The sequence below is a fragment of the Falco cherrug genome, chromosome 10 (assembly GCF_023634085.1).
Source record: "Falco cherrug isolate bFalChe1 chromosome 10, bFalChe1.pri, whole genome shotgun sequence".
Lineage (NCBI taxonomy): Eukaryota > Metazoa > Chordata > Aves > Falconiformes > Falconidae > Falco > Falco cherrug.
Genome location: NC_073706.1, coordinates 25,479,964 through 25,498,073, shown reverse-complemented (window position 1 = coordinate 25,498,073; position 18,110 = coordinate 25,479,964). Strand labels below are relative to the sequence as shown.

Here is an 18,110-nt window from a genome sequence, read left to right as displayed (position 1 = left end):
TCCTCCTTTGAGAAATCTCTTTCTCTGTCTTTCCTATAGCTATTCTTTAGGTAGTTGAAGATTGTTGTTAGACCTTCTCTCAGCTGCCTTCTCTGCAGATCACTTAACCTCTCTTTTTACATAATGATGCTGTATATTATTCCCACTCTGAAAGTGAGTGAAATCCACCTGTGTTGTAGTAATAGTGGGAGGTCCTTATAAATAGTCTAAGTATTTAAGCAATGCAAGAAGGACTTATATGTCAAACAGCTGGTCTGTTTTTTCTTATTGTAGTTGTTAGTTTAATGGGATATATCCTCTTTCCCTACAAACCTTGGTAATCTACCTTCCATTGTCCATATCTGCTCTATTTCTATCCCATATCCTAATCATGTGAAGACCTCAAAACATTTTTAGCAGGGTTAGAAACTTCCTTCCAGTCTCCCATCAAATCACTTCTGTTATTTTCAGTTATAACACCAGTGTGAAGCATAAGGGAGGTTCAAGAGAAGCAGCATTTACAAGACACTAAAAAATCCTGAAGAAAGGAATGAAGCTGAAATCTCATCTGATGCCTCTACTTAAATACCTTGTTTAGACATTCCATGTGACTGGGATTATAAAATCCTTACCCTAGTTCCAAGTAAGTACTTTTATTATCAATTTTCTTTAAAGTCAGATTGCCATGGCTATTCTTTCTTTCTTCCCCCAGGAATTTTGCATTATTGCTATACAGTCCAATAGCAACAAGAGAGAGGTCTCAGTCCAACCTGCATACTGGAGATTATGAGCACTCTCCTGGGAACTGTGAAATATGAAACAGTTTGTCAGATTGAGAAGATTATAGTATCTGACCTCCTTCTACCCATGAAATATAAACACTTGGTCCATTCTATAAATGAGACTTTGCCACCATTCTTCAGGCTGGTTTTTTAAGTGCTCACATCTGTCATTTTACTTTGTCATAAACTTGGTGCTACCAGTGTTTGTCTCTAAACCTAGCATGTCTGAAGCATCCTCTCAATGAGGGAATTTTGCTGTGGAGTTTCCTGGTTTGAGCTCCAAACTGGTAGCTGCCAAACTTCTCAGATCAGATAGGATCACGGTTACTTAAGGATGCACAGCAGCATCAATGTACAGACAATTTCAGGTGGCAAGAGCAATTTGTTGTTGAGAATAAGGGAACACACAGATACTCACGTGCCTGATTTTGTGTCTATACTGCTCTGAAGTGTCAGAAGTATATTCATTACCATGTAGTGCCTGTCCTTTATGCACATAACGGCCTCATTGACATCTTGTTCAGTCAAGGCTGGGAACAAATGGTCATGCTTAGCATTTTTGGCCATGCAGATTCCTAGAGGGCTTATTCCTATTGTGCTTGAAGCTTCCTTGAAGGCTTATACTACAGACAACCTTGACCTTCAGAGCAATTCTCCAGCCTGCCTTAAGGGGTACTGTGGATGTAACGTTAAAGGGTGGGCAAAATTTTTCTTTATCACATTCTTTGGCTTAGGCAGCTGCAATCTTCCTAAATTTGCCTTTAGGCATCTACTTGCTCTTATCATTCAATGCCAAGTGATCTATAAGTTTCACCTTATGTCATCTTTCATTATAATCTAAACCAGCTGCCACTTCTCTTCCAAGTACCACTCTGTTCAGGAGGAAACCAAGCTACACTTAGTGTAGTGTACCTAAACCGGAAAATCATCCTCTTGCTGTTATATGCAGCCAACTTGTAATACTTGCTTGTATGGGAAATAGCAGATAATATATGTCAAATAACTCAATGAATACCCTACCAAACTAAATCATGGCACAGACTGACTAGATTTGTTAATGCATGTTACAGCCCCTTCTTCCAAAGCTGAACCACATTCTGCAACTTATCTGAAAACATACAATTTTCAAAAATTTCCGAATTACAATCAGTCTATCTCTTTACTCACTGGTGTTGCTTAGTTAAAATTTTAAGATCTGTTTTCCAATGTTAGTAGAGGTGTTTTTTTCAACCAGTAGTTAAACTGGTCTTGCAACCATTTTTCATTAAAAGATCACTGTTTTCCTGTGATCAGAAGTGGAATTAATGGATAAGGCACATGGAAGTGTGATTCAAGATATACTGTTTGTATGAATTCCGGGATGCATGTTCCTCATTATTACAGTCTCATATGACTTGGAACATTTGTTGATGGAGGGGCTAAGAGATAGTCAGGCCATCCTATATGCGGAGTGGACAAGCTGTCTTACACAGTCAACCAAAATAATCTTTTTAGACAAACAGTAGTTGTTAACATAAAAAACAATGTCCATAAGAAAAATGTTTTCATAAACTGTTGTAATTCATGAAGTAAAAGATAACTTTTCTGTGTGGATAAATGGTTGATATTTGATTATGTCCTTTTAGAGAGGAGATTATTCCAAGCTATTTGGAAACAGGGGATTCTGTATGACTTTTCAGGGGTCCCATTTCTAAAATGGATTTTGTAAAACTTTCATGCTTTCTAAATTAATAATAAATCAATAATAATAAAAAACCTTTCCCAACTGTTTAATAATAAGAACTGTGAAACACACAGAATTGTTGTTGCCATTCAATGAAGTCTTGTGGATTTCCCAATCTAGCATTGTTATTTAGCTGTGGCAGGTAAGAACTAGTGCTGTTCTCCTATCTGTATCCTACCTGCATTCTAGTTTTAAACATACTATGTGAAAGGCTATTTTGAGCCCAAGAGCCTGCTCAGTACAACTGGTGTTAGCAAAGTTTTTTGATACTGGAACCTGATCAGTGGCAATGGAAATGTTTAGTTTTAGCAGCAGATTTCTAACAAGTTCATCCCAAGTGCACATGCCAATTGGTTTTCACAGCAACCACAAAATACCGTCCTGACAATTGCACGTGCACATTTGTGCTGTTTAAAAAGTACAGATAAGGCAAATTCATCCTGGAAGTAACAGGAAGCCCTCTGGAGAAGGGCGCAGGAAAATGAAGCTACATCTGTGTTAACAAGTTATACAGCACCAAAGAAACAGATCTGTGGGATGAAGCAGTTAGTACAAAGGAACTTAATGTCCACAGTTTACACATTTTAAGAGATTTTTCTCTGGGCTAGCGCTAGTCTGGGCAGTTGACTTATGGAAGTGCTCTAGGTACACCTCTGGAGTGCATTCATTGCTTTAATTTCATCCAAAGGATATCAGTTCGCATCCTTTGAAAATACTCTGTGATACAAATCAGAGTATATTAAGTGGAAGCTATAAATTTCTCACTTAAAAATTGCAGTCTTTGAATGACGATGCTAATGTGGATGCATCCTTGTAGAAGAAAGCAAATCACAATTTTTCAAATGTAAATTTGAAATTCACTTACTTGTTGAGAAGTAACTTTGTTTACAAAATGACCCATACTAGATTAATAGATTTATAAATTCACATTCTCAGTCTTGGTAAATTATTGTAGCTGTACTGAACTCGATAAGGTTAGCTGATTTGCTTTCACTGAGGAACTAATCCATGGACTTTAGAATCCACTGTGAAGTTCCATAGATTGACAGACACTAAAGATATTTAGGTGGGAAACTAAGCCATGGTTTAATGAGAGGTTTTTTTCAAATTGATTGCCAGTATCAATGCTGTTGAAAAGATAAATTATCTTTTGTCTTAGAGCTTTAAATAGCTACAAAAGCTCAGCCATTTACCGTTTACTGTTTAGAGACATTTTTGAACACAACACATGCTTTATATTTCATGATAAAGTAGCCTCATGATATAAAGATTTGTGAATTGAAACCAGTTTTTCAAAAGAACTGTCATGCATCTAACATAATCCAACAGTAATAATAGCAGTATGAGGCTTACATTTTCAAAATTATGTGTATAGACACATTCCATTAACATTAATGGCAGCTACAAGGCTAAAGATCAAATTTTTCCTGAGTTAATCCTCTAACTCTGATTGATTTTAGTGATTTAAGATAACTAAATAATTTTTAAAGGCCTTCAGCACCTAAGTTTTTAAATATATCCAGCTCAGACTGAATTGTTATCAGTACAATGAGTATGTTTATTGGCACAGTTTTGGTCTATACCTAGATAGCTACTGATTATGTTTCTGCATGCAATTTACAACAATCTCCTCTGAAGATTTAATTGTAAGTGCATTTTGTGCAGAGACAGTACACCATTTAGAGGTCATTTTCTGGTTTTTGGAAAAAGAAGAAAACTAACAGTTGAAGTGAAACAAAAATGTCATTTATATGATACAGTGTCATATGTGGAACTCAAACAATGTACAAAAGATTCAGGCTTAATTTTCCTGAAGCAGAAGAAATGAGAGGCATTTCATTTTTGTAGGTGAGAAGTGAAATGTTCCTCTCTGCTCACTGATAGAGGCATGCTAAGGTGAATTTTAATTATGACTAAATTGTGGTATTACTCTTTCATACCCTGAACATCTGTTCCCTTCAGGAATGATGATTTATGCAGGCTATCACTGCAGACAGCTTGCTACAGCTTATGTCACGGTTAGTAGGAAGCTGGTGGTAGTATTTCAGATAATACCAGCATCTAAGTGGAGACAGGCCAGTGTATTTTTAAGGTAATAGGAAAAGGGGAGCATGATATGTCCTTTTTTAATTTTGAAGCCAAATATTGACTTGTCTTTTTTTTCTTTTTTCTTCCAGACCATCTGTCATTAATGAAGAAAGTATCTTGGACAGTGAATGGCCTGGCTCTTCATAATGATGTCAAGCAAAGGAAAACCAAGCATGTCATTTCCAACTGCATGTAGAAATTTACTGAGGACACCTCTGATAAAATTTTAGTGTTTAAGAACTGCACAAGGCAGGAAAACTAGGAGCCTATTGCATCACAACCGAATAAAATTGAAAAGGTAACATTTGTTTATTATCATGTTTGAATGAATGCATCTTCAAAGTACATTCATTGTTACTGCAGTTTTATTGCTTTCATATAACTATAGATTATTCTTTTAAAAAAAACAGCCAAAAATTTCCTTAAATTACAAAGCCTTATTATATATACAGGGATTATACGTATGTTCATGTTAGATAAGGGGAATTTTGATTCTGTGCTCACTCTTTACTGAAATACCCCCTGCACTTTAATCTGCTTGTTTTTGCCTAGTAGCCACCTTGCTTCTGATCATGTGCCTAATTCTTGTCCTACTTTTGTGTGTGCTACCTAACAGTAGGATTTATTACCAAGGAACATTATTTCTAAGAATATCTGAGGCATGGCTTATATATGTTACATATGTCTGAAAATACATTCAATTTTGATTAGGTTAGATATTATAAATATTCAGTAGTTGTAATGTTTGTCTTAAAAGATATGACACTATAACCATATAACAAAATATTTTAAATTTGCACTAGATACTAGAACCTTTATTCCTGTGTAAGGCATTTTAATACTTTCTTGAAAATTCAGTAGATTTTAGAAGAATTGATATGTTCAGTTCTAGAAGGGTATATGTAGTTGTCCCAGAACAAGTATGGCATATACGCTTTAAATCACCTCATTTCTATTATTGGTCTGTGAAGTGTTTTTCTAAAAATAATCTTTAAATTATTTTCAAACCTACGGCTGATTCACAACATGGAATATTTTGCAAAGATTTCCACTACATGTAAGGAATTTTGAATGCCTGGAATATTAACGCTCAGCCCTTTCTGAGTTGTGTAATCCATTTTTTTTAAGCATCTGTAGGACAATATGATTATTGTAGGTCTCTAGCAACTGAAAAAATTCTATTCTATTGTAATTATAATTTTCATCCACTAAATTAATACCCAAGAAAAGTATACCTGGCTCAGTTAACAAAAGGTCATATGTCTGTCAGTTTTCTAGTGTCGCCTGTGATAGATATCAGCCCATATTTTGTAGAACTAATTTTGTTACTACATTGGTGCTAATATATATCTAGAAACTGGATGCAAATGTGAATAATAACAATTCTGCAATAAATGGTCTTAGAACCTATCATCTAACTAGAACATTCATGATACTTTCAACATCAGGAGGATAATCAAAACACACAGATCAAACTTGTATGTACATTGGAGCAAAAAAGTTCAGCAATAATTTTTAACATCACACAAATTCAATAGTTGGATACAGTATTAATAAATCTTTGGTTTTGTTTTTTTCCATGGGGATTTCTTGACCTAGAACATTAATTATTAAACTGATATCCATGAGGAAGTTGTGGACTGCTTGCAAAGGGTGTCCAAAAAGTGACTGAGGCCATAGTTTTGAGTACATTTCGAGTCAATGTATTCCAGCACTGTTGCTAAAAGAAGGCTCCACCACTTGTGCCCTGTTGTTGCAGGACTTCTGCAGCTCTCTGGACAGCACAAGGGTTTTGCTCCATCGTTCAGTGAACCACACAGGGAAGATGACATGCCAAAAATAAACCAGTAAATAATTGTCAATTTTAATCTGGAATGGTTTCTGGAATTTGATCCACTGCACACCCACCCAAATACTTTTGCAAGCACAAAAGAAAAGATCACATGGGAGTTTGGAAATGTTGGGAAAATTCTAGCATGTGTGTACAGCTTGGTGCAGGGGAAGGAGAACCAAGGCCGAAGGAAAAGTTGCATGTTTGTAGGCAATTCCTGTTGGCATTTTATACAAGTATCTGATCCTCCACTGAGAGGTGAGTGTATAAAGGTCAACACATTTAAAATAGATTGGAGATCAGTGTCTCAGGTGTTAATGCAACAGTAAGTATCAAATAAAAATATTTTTAAATCTTCAAAATGGTATTTCTTCCAGTCTAGTGATTTAAAAAGGAAACATATTTTTTGCTTATAAATCAAAACCACAAACAAATTACTGTAAAAATTGCAATGCTGTGTCAGATTGGACTTTCATCTAGTCCAATATCCTGTCTGTGAGTGGATGTCTATAGAGAGGTGGAAGAATAAAGGCAGCATATGATACATATGGTGCATATGTTGGTGATTTCCTAGCACGCTGCCCTCATCTGGGACAACCCCAGTTATGTATAGTCAAATCACAAAGAATATATCAGAAGCAGAACATTTTCCTTTTTCTTGAATAGAAATAATGTTTTTTTTATTTGAATGGGAGATTATTCCTTCCCTTTGGAGCGGCATTCACTTAGCATGCTTTAAAAAAACAATTTAAATGTGGGGTTTTTTCTATGTATAATAAGCCAAATGCTCAACAGATTGTGGCTACTGTGTGAAAAGTCTGTTTCTTTCTCTGTAGTCAGTAACTATTTCTTTTCAGACTTTTACTTATCTGTGAAAAAGTGGACCAGCTATGCAGAGTGATGTGAATTCACCAAATACTGGTGGTATCTTGGCAGGAAGGTCTGAAGTGCAGCTGGAGGGTGTTTGATTCTCTTTGTTCTGAAACCCTGACAAAAGTGATAACATTCTCACTTTGGTTATGCTAGATCTGTACCACTGAACAAATGACAAAAAAGACACACTGAACAATTGCAGTCTCTGTTACAGTTCTCAAAAAGGGCAGATTTACCGACTGTACAATCTTCACAGACTTCCTCCTATCTCCATTTAGTGACTGTACAGGCTTCTGATGGAAGAACTGAACATCTACGATACAGCAATCAATATAGTCATGTATATCAAATAGGATTCGTAATTCATTGAAGGAAAATATTTTTTTTCATTCTGAAAATGCCTATCCTTATGCAATTAAAAGTGGAAGGAATGATAAGTATATTTATAAGATTTGAACTAAGGGACAAGATAAATATTGATTTTTTTTCCCCTATTTGTTTTATATTTGAGCTAGTTGGAAGTTTTTTTGTCCTGCCAAAATTTAGAAAATGTCTACAATAGTCTTACTGAGCTAAGATCTTTCCAAACATTTTTAAACACAGAGATCTAAGACTAGAATTTTGTAGGAGAGATCTGAGTACAGATCCACATTCTGTTTGGTTTAGATTAGACTGGAACCTAGTTGTTCCAAATTATTTCAGATGGGTATTTTCAGTTAGGCAGCTGCCTAGAAAGCTAAGGAACCTGTGGTTGTAAAGAATTAGAAACTACAGCTGTCAGAGGGCCTTGACCCCATTGAAAGAAATTGTAAAATATTTGCATATTTTCCTGTCTTCTAACTTGCCAGGAAAAATGTTCTGAGTTAGGTTAGTACTGGATCAGAAACACGGCATTTGGGCCTAAATATGTTAAAAATGGGCAAGTGGAGGGGAATATGTTGTATTTTAGCAATCCTAAGCAGTATGCAACACCTTCAAAAGAGTTCCATGTTTGTGCATGTTAGAACAGCATTGAAGCTACTGTAATTTCATTTGAAACTGGAGAAAACAAAAACCAAAAAACAACCAACCAAGGAAACACAAGTCTTTATTGATGGTGCATTTTCTTTGCCTTATTTTAAATTATGTTTCTTTGGAGAGGCAGCATCTCTTGTAATTTCGGTGTGCAATGTCAGTTGTGGAAAGTGGATTCTGTTGAGGTAGGAGATGTGTTTTTCACACTTGAACATGTGTTATTGCAGTTGAAGGTAGGATTTCTAAAATGGGACACATTCCTCTTAAAATTTACAAGACTCATAAAATTTTTATTCATACTTTTTGTCTATTTTCTCTAAAAGTGCCTTGAAAAAGACAGCTTAGGATATTCACCTGGCTGACCTGAAATAAGCATGATGGGTGAATAATGTCATTAGTGTTTTCCTCTTGCCTTTTCTTTTCAACAGTTCCATAAACAATGAATTTGTCCTGGTCAAAGTATTGCCATTTCTGTCATCAAAAAGTAACTTGTGTGCTATCTATCTTAGACTTTCTTCCAAAGAATGACAGGTAATTTCACTAGCATCATTTTAGTGACAGTTTCTGCTTTAATCACACAACTCCTATAGTGATGATTCACCTCTTTCATAAATTTTGCATTCACTGAATAGCATTGCACAATATAAAAACAGCTATTGTATATATTCTCAAGTATTATGATTTCTGTACAAACTGGAGAAAGGTAAGCTAAATATTCAATAAGAATTTTGAAGTATGTGTAGCAAGAAAATACTATTTAAAAGGATGCTATCAAGAGATACAGGTTTTAAATTGACTGAGGTGTATGACTTTATGTTATTCAATCTGAAAACCTGGTTCAGCATAAAATCCTAATAGTGGGAGGATTCTCTCTAAAACAACAGCTGTAATGCATGACTAGGAAAAAATAGAACAATGTGGACATCGACAATAAGTATAATTTAGAATTTGACTGTGGGCACAAAAATTGGCTTGTGATATCCCCTATTTGATAGTATACAACAAGCTAAAATATTATTTTGTTTGTGGCATCTTGTTCTAAGTGTTTCTAAAGAAGAGTTTCTATCTTTGTCAGCAGAATGAGAAGTTATTTGGAAATAAACATTTAAAGTAATCCAAAACCGCGTAGTTGTATGTTTAATGGGAATCAGGTTAAATAAAGCAATTGTGACATTTCTAGTTTAGCATATCTTTTTGTTCAAAGCATTCAAAGCATGCATGCTCCAGTCAAAATATGCTATTAGCATAAAAGTGTAGTAAGGAATATCAAGCCCATCTTTATTTTCTGCAGCACCCAGTGTAACTCAAATGTGCACTAGTAGGCCATATACTTTCCACCACTTAGAAGTCTTTTGCTGAAGTCACTGACTAACTTTTAAGGCATTACTACATTATATTTTTTTTTCTACCATGGCCATCTATGTTCTATGAATACACATTAAAATATTTTGCACAGCATATTCATGCTTTTCTGTGGCTAAACTGATTAGAATTGATAACAGTTTTCTCTATATATCTTACTCTGTCTAGAAAGTCTTTGAAGTAGAGCTTCCTGTTACATGTATGTGCACAGCATCTGATAGAAGCAGATTCACTTTTCACAAGCATCTGAATTTTTCTTCTTCATTTCATACTGTTTCAGTTGGTAAAAAACACATAACATTTTGTTATACCTGAAATTACTTTTTATCCAAGAATAACTTTAAATATTTGATTCCTTGCGTTTCTAATAGATTTGCATATATAGAATACTGTTCTTGCAATGTGTATAGTCAGTACTGGAAATGAGAGGATCAGCAGCTGTACATTCTGCATTTTATGTGGGGTGTAGACTACAATGCAAAGGCATTTGTTCTTTAAGTGGTAAATAATTACTTTGTAGCTTCTTAGAGCATATTCATACTGTGGTGGGGCTTTTTTGTTTTTCTTAATATATTTGCTAAAGAACTAGGTCTTAATTATTTGCAGTAACATCTTTCTTTTTTTTAAAGTTTTCAGATGATTGTACACTGAGGATGACTCTTACTTCTCCAGTGAGATACTGATACAACATATGTGGGGAACAAATCGGCATATCATAAATGGTAAGTAACATTTGTAGGACAGACTTTCTGTTTACTACATTGTGGTCTTAGAACTGAAAAGTGAATCTGGACTTACTTTTTAAATATTTTTTTTTATGTTTGTGCCCTTAAGTTGATCTAAAAATGGCAAATAATAAATAAGCTTATGATTAAAGCTATTGTTTTATGTAATACTAGCATTTTAATATTTGCATAATTTTTTATCCTTTTCTCAGTGATTGCATGTCTTTTTCTCTGTAGGTACTTCTTTCGTCTCAGAGCTTTTTCTTACAGCTTCAATGGGATAAACACACGCATAGTTTATCTCTTCTATCCTTGTATATGGTCTTTAAACAAGACACCATTTCAACTCTGTTTAAGAAGGCTAAAAAATATTTCTTTGTTTTCTAACAAATAGTTATATCTTTGTACTATATATATAAATTAGGCATTTAAGTATATATCCCTATGACATTTTTTCCTTATTTCTGAATATATCACTTTATTATTCAGACTAAGGATTTTTAGTACAAGGTTTTCAATAAATGAGCTCAAGAGCTTCCAGCTTTAGAAGTTCCTATATCTGTAAGTAATATTCCTATCATGGGAGAAGTATACAAGGAAGATGTAGCATTTGTAAATCATTGAAAGGACTGTGAAATTCTTTGAGTTGTGTGCCTCAGCAAATGTTTATGTAAGTAGTTTGCTTATTTCTCTTTTAGTCCTAACCACTTTCAAAGAAGAAAATCAGATTTCATCCCAGCTAGGAGTACAGTTTCCAGGGGTTTTTGACTCTCCCTGCAAGCCAGATAGCATCCCCTGGCCACATTTCAGGAAGAGAGAAAGCTCTCTTCATTATGAGCATTTCCTCATTATTTCAAAGTTTACTTTTTCAAAGTAAAATTTAAAAAATTATTTATTGTTTTATATATTTATTTATTTCAAAAAATTTCAAGCTACTTTCAGATGAAAAATATATTAAAACTATTCTTAATTATTAAGAAAATATAAAGAATGCTTATGAAAATAGTTATAATAAGAAAAGCATGATAGCCTTAGCTAAATGTTGCCCAAAACTGTATGAGGAGAAACTGGACTTACACCCTGTCAGCACTGTTGAAAAAAGAACCCAGTGATATATTCAGAGCCTTCCTACTCAATGTGATGGAACTCTTTATCTCTTTGGTGGCATTTTCAATTATGGTACTGATGACTTCAGTGGCACATTGGATAATAAGATATGGATTAAGCCTTTGTGTGCCTCATTTTCTTTAATCACAGACTCTGCAACCACACTTGAAGCATTTGTATATAAGCATAAGTTACTACTAAAATATTTCCTTCAATTCATTTAAATATAACTCAGTCATGATGAAACACTCAGCCCTGCCTTCATTGTGAAATCCTATACTGTGACAAAAGTGTCTTTGATGCCAATTACTTTACCTGTCTAAGAATCAACCCAGATATTTCTTTTCTGCACCTCATCCTAACATTTAACTTCAGACTTAGCTTAACATTTCTATCCTCATATATGGAATTTAGTAGACACATCTTCTCTGACACATCCAGGAAAAGGAAACTGGCATTGAATCCATAGCTAGAGAAGGGTTTTTTTTTATTTTTAACCTAGTTAGGATCATAATTCTGAATATAGAAGCACATCTCTGTGGTGTGTGTATCATTACTGTACCATATAGATATAAAAATTAGCTCTATGCCTACTATCAGGTAGTGTGTGCTCCACAGTATTTTTCTCCTTTTATACGTCTATGCATATCCTTAAGGAAGTATATTCATTGATTTGTCAGACCAGTAAAAATTGGCATCAATAGATTAATTAATTGGTCTATTCAGAGTAATTTATAGTAATATATGTGATGCAATATAATAGAATGTAATATAATATGGTATAAGCTATATATATGGAATATTATTATAGTAAATGTCTACTGATACGTTGCATGTACAATGTATTATTGCATTTACTATACATAATAATAGAATTTTATACAATTTACATGAAAATTCGATACTCAAAACTAACTGCTCAGTCCTCAGTTCCACTCACCTGTGTGAAGTTCTAAAACTCTGTTGGAAAGCACAATTGAATCTATTGAATTTATCTGACATACAGAATGTAGCCCCTTGTACATACCTTATTCTGTTTAGTGTAGAAAGCATAGTATGAGCAGGGAAAAGAAAAAAGATGTTTGAATTGGTCTGGCAAATGTGTACCTGCTGACACCATGGGTTGGAACCATCAGAGCATGTAAAGAGCATTAGGTTCCATTATAAAGCATCTTTACTTGGTAAATGAAGAGTGCAAAAAAATGACATGAGATCAATTTTTCCTTCTTCTCTTTGGCAGTATGTACATCTCATTGAATGGAGAACAGCACCTTTGGTTTTTAAGTAATAGTTTTTTAGAGTAATATCTAGAGTTGCTTGCTATGAAATCTGAATATATCCATAGGTAGTAATTTTTTCAACTGTAGTCCATTAGGTGTGAGCCTTTTGCCTGAATAAAGCTCATATCTATGAGATCATAGTTATGAAGGTTAACCCTTGTATTCTGCAGGACCTTTCTCTATCTTCTGCATAAGTTATGTGGTTATTGAATTAAGCAATATGTATTCCTTTTCTTCTCCTAATAAGTCTTAAAGAACTTTTGCTCATTGGAAGAACTGCTGGAGGAAGAATGTATAAATAGGCAGACAGGAATCATATAAAGTTCAACAAAGGGAAATGCTAAATCCTGTGGCTGAAGAGCTATAATCCAGTCCACCAGTATAGGCTGGGGCAAGGGGAGTAAAAAAGATGGATTCTGATTCTTCTTAGTAGTATTTAAGAAGCAGTGGGCACAAATTGAAGTGCAGGAAGTTCCACTTAACCGTAAGACAGAAAAGTTTACTGTGAAGGTGGTTAAGCACTGAACAGTTTTCCCAGAGGTGACAGTACCACTGGATAAAACTGATCAGTCTGCTCTACCTTGGCCCTTCTTTGAGCAGAGCGCCAGACTAGACAAACTCTAGACATCCCTTCCAACCTCAACCATTCTGTGATCCTGTGAACTTACCAGGTGGGCTGCAGTTATGCATCAGAATGAACTATTTTGAAGAATTCTAAATATACTGTGGCTGAGAAGGTCTTGGCCTTTCATTTCATCTGCAATTTCATCTGGACAGGTTTAAGTGCTTCAGCACTGAATGTTTTGAGAATAGAGATGAGCATCTGCAAGTTAGTCACAATTTAAAAAAGGAAATACCCACAAAAATTATTGAGTTTTAAAAAAGACTTCCACAGGCTTGATAAACATCTTCCAAATGGTGGCACAGCTCCTTGTGTGAGTGCGGAAAGCTTTCCAGCAACAATTATAAACCAACAAAGCCATCATGAGTCTGACTAGTTAAAAAGCACCCTGATTAAATACTTAAATGTAGAAACTTGACCTCAGCAAGGTTTCTTTAGTGCTAGCACAAAGACAGGAGGAGAAAAGAGGGAAAAGGATAGAGAACTTTCAAAATTAGTTCTGAAACTATTTCTCCAATATTGCATGGATTGAAGCTTCCCAAAAACTCTTAATAACCAAACTTGTGTGTCAACTAGATTGCTGTAGACTTGCACTATACTGACATTCATCAGGATAAATATCAAACAATGAAGAGAGATTAAAAATCTTACGGGACCTAGATTGGATGAAATGGAACTAAACTGCTGTATCTCTCTTTTTGCTTTAATATGGTTATAATGATCACAAATATACACAGATGTATAGATGCAGTACACTCCTTTCCACTTTTCTTACATTTAATTCCCTTCTATTTCATTCTTTACTCCTAAATGAGGAGCAACAGTAAATTATTACTCTGTATTTATCTTGCAGTCTTAAATTTGTCCAGATTCTAATTTTGTCTCTGAACTTCAGCACAAGAGCAGATGGAAAACCTGGTTGTAGGTTTCATGTGACTAGAATGATTCCTTCATTCCAAGTTAAGCATTCACATGTAATTAAATAACTTGCATAAATTGTTTTAAAACAACAAAACCAAGTTGGTATGGTTTATTTTGAATTGGTGACATTTAACTAGAGGAGATGATGTAGTGCAGTAAGTATAGTGAGGCTTCGGTTGCACAAAGAGAACATTGTGAGCATTGCAGCAAGTTTGATCCTGACAAACATTACTTTTCTTGTTCTGTGGAGCTACTGTAATGTGATTACTCTCCTGCAGGCCATCACAAGTTGTCACTTCTGGTTGCTGTTGGCTTGTGTTTGCTGTGGTCCCACACACTGCTGTTTGCAAAGCCACAAGCCGTGTTGTACTGTCTGGAAATATGTGTCATTCCTGCACATGAACGGACTGAGGAGTAAAATTAAGGCTATTGTAATTCTTTCTTTCTGCCTGGAAAAATAGTTTTCTACAAAATATGGGATTATAATTCTGGATACTGAGTAGAACTTTGCTGAGTTCTTTATAGCTTGAGTTATGCAAAGGACTTAATATTTAGGAAGTGTCATTAATTAGTAGGAGAACAGCCATTTCAGTCCAAGGCTATTTTTACTTTTACATAGCAAGTTATTTAAATCTATTAATTTTCTATGCTGACCTGTTATAAGCTATTCTAGTAAAAAAAAAAAAAAAAGAAAAAAAAAAAGATGTGCAGGGTGGTAGAAGTGGAGAAAGAGGCATAAAGTGTATTGGAAAACTACCAAATGTCCCCTGCAAATGGACCCTATTCAGAATCAGTAAGCGTATGATGAGTGAAGTGGTTTTGAATATCGCCTTTAGATTCCATGCTGTTACAAGGCCAGCCCCGAACATGGCAACTCTTATTTCCACACACAGTACCTCTTCACTCTCAATTTAACCCAAAAATCTGATGAACCCATTACTCCATACTTGATTTCATGGAACAAGGAGTAGATATAGTTACAAATGATCAATCACAAGCCGTGAACCAAAGCAGCAAGGCATTAACAATTCACACCATTTCGGTCCACTTGCTCAAGCAGAAGATGTGCCAGCATATTTAATGCACAGCTAGTTCGTTCAGTTCAAGAAAAGACATGACTCATGCTCATTTTAGGAACTGAGGAGACTTCATAGGTTTTCATGCCTACTAACCACTAAGTGTTAAGACTTTGCACTTCTAAACAATTAATATAACCAGGTGTTCAGTAAAGGTCATAGAGGTAGATAAGTTTTTAAATTAATTTTTTTTCAGGTTAAAAATAAGTGGAAGGTTGTCCTAGGAAATGGTTCCCACAATAAAGCCAAGTTGTGTTGTACAAATTTGTATTGTACAATCAACATCTTGTTCAGCAGTATTGTAACATTGTAGACCCCACAGGCATATGCCGTCAATTTAATGGAATCACTGAAAAAGCAAAGCAGCTGTGAAAGATTGCTTTAAGTACAGCAATCGTGTGCTTGTCATTCTGTTCAATGGTGGAAAAATCCAAATTCGGATAGGCATCAGTATTTAAGAAAATGACTGCTAAAGCATCCCTCATAAGTACCTTGGGGACAATACGATTTGACATATAGCATGTAAACAAAAGTACACAGCAGCTGTTAGATTAGTTTTTGTTTGAGTAAAAACACACTGACATAATTCAAACAACACAGGAAAATGCATGTTTTCCATCATTCAGTTTCCATATATAAAACAGAGTTTTGGGTAGAACATGCCAGTTGCCCTGGACAAAGAGCTGTGTGGTGTTCACTGAAAATAAGAAACAGTGAAGTACAGTGTATGCTAGGACAGTATCATGCCCTCTGTGTAATATATATACAGTGTACAGTGTATATTGAAAGTACTTCAGGAAAAGCATCCTGAGGAAGTGTAAAAAGAATTTCCAGTATTTTGATCATATTGAAAAGTTTTTTTTTTCCCCATAGAAGAAAAAATGTCAATGATTTCTTTCCTGGTTTTCTGATACTGTCATTTATTAAGAAAAAAATACTTTTACTGTTTTGCAGGTTATTTGGTAAGAGAAATTGACGTAGAAAAGAACTCAGCATAATAATAATGTTTATGCTTCAATAATGTCATGAGTTTAAGCAAGAAGAAAGTTAACAAACTGGATTTGGGGGGATTTGTTTTTACTTTTTTGCAGTCTTCTTGTGATGATTGCAAATTGCTGGTGGGTGATTTTCCCATTCCTTTACAAATGTTCTGCTTACTTTTTGTGGATATCCTACTGGGCTTTGGATTTCACGCTTTCTGTCACTCCATTTGATCAACACTGCACTCTTATCATTTTCAGCAAGTTTAAAGGCAAGACAAAGAAAAGCAGGTTTTGCTCTCCTGTTTGCCACAGTGGCTTCGTGCCATTATCTCCATCAATTTAAAATCTCTGGGTTTTGTTTTAGGAAAAAAATTCTCATCTCTGTTCTTCAGGGGAGTGTAAAATTACACCGTAAAACAATTATTTTCTTCAAGGAAATTCAATGTTTGTCATGTGATATGAAGTCAAAAAATCAATGAGGGGGAGAATAGAAACAATAAAGGTATATTTATACTGTTCATCTTAGCTGAGAAGCAAAGATCCTTGGATACTCTCTTTTAACTAGCAGCTAAGACTGCTGCAGTGGGAAAAATAATTCAATTAAAAAAGAAAAAATGCAGATGGCTTCTAATGCAGTGTTTAATTTCTGCATAGAAATTATAAAGAAAAGGGATTTTGTCTATAATTTAAAATATTTTCTGTAACTTCTGACTACTTCCCTTTGCCCAGCTTCCCTTGAAGGGAAGTTTCCTTCCTTTAAAATTTATTTCATTTTCTGATCAAGGACATTTGTCATCAGTTCCCTTCAGGAATTCCCTCTCACGGAAAAATCTCTAACCTCCTGAGAGACATACATCATGAGTTGTTCCTAAACCTTACCAGTTAGCTCATGCACTTTCTTTCCAAGGGTTAGTCTTTCTGTGGTCAGCACACTGTTATTGACCTTGACAGTCCTGCTTCATAGTTCAATTTTTGTAATGCTTGAACAGCTATAATGTTAAATGGATGATGCAGCACTTGATGGACTTGTAGATTTTTGGGAAATTTTGCCTATAGATTCTTTCACCTTGCTTTATAGACTGTGGTCTGTATCAAGCTGTATTATCAAAGCAGTCTAGTGGAGCTGGGAGTTATTTTATAGAGTCATTACTGGTACTCTTAGTTTTCAAAAGGGTATTAGTTTAGGATAATACCTTCTTTGTTTTAGTTAACTCACCAAAATGGACAGAAGTCTGGAAGTAGCTAGCTGTTCAGTAAAAATTATTCTTGCATACCTACATCAGTTCCAAATGAGAACATAACCATTCCTAAACTAGGGACCATTTTTGAGTAACTGTGAATTTTTTATCGAAAATGCAAAGGATATCTTCTGGGATCACCAAATGTATGCCCAAAGCAATACACTTATAGAGTATTTCAGTAAAAGTATACTCTTTTGAATTTACTGCCTTGCTGTTCTGCCTTTATTCCTTTTCCTTTCTAGGGATACATGGGTTTGTACTTCGGTGAATGCTTAATAACTTAAATAACATTGGTTTCTGGCATTTTAAAAAGGAGGCCAAAAGAATGGGGAAAAAAAGAAAGAGTACAAGCTGTTTAAGACTATAAATCTGAAAACAAAAAGGTTCAGTGTGGAATGAAGCAAATACTGTTATTGATAGAATCAGCTGATGTTTATGGAAATTAGTATTACTTATACAAGATTACCTGGGTCTAATACCTAGTGTGTCTAATTTGGGTGTTA

At 34.9% G+C, this 18,110-nt stretch overlaps 1 long non-coding RNA gene across 3 annotated transcripts in view; it reads left to right on the top strand.

The window, feature by feature from the left end:
• Positions 1 to 4,696: 4,696 nt before the first annotated feature.
• The window catches only part of LOC114015073 (uncharacterized), a 178,172-nt gene continuing 164,758 nt past the window's right edge, over positions 4,697 to 18,110 (top strand). For all 3 annotated transcript variants that reach the window (XR_003558829.2, XR_003558827.2, XR_003558828.2), the window contains exons 1-2: positions 4,697 to 4,870; positions 10,282 to 10,374. This is a non-coding gene — a long non-coding RNA (uncharacterized LOC114015073). The remainder of the gene's footprint in view (positions 4,871 to 10,281; positions 10,375 to 18,110) is intronic.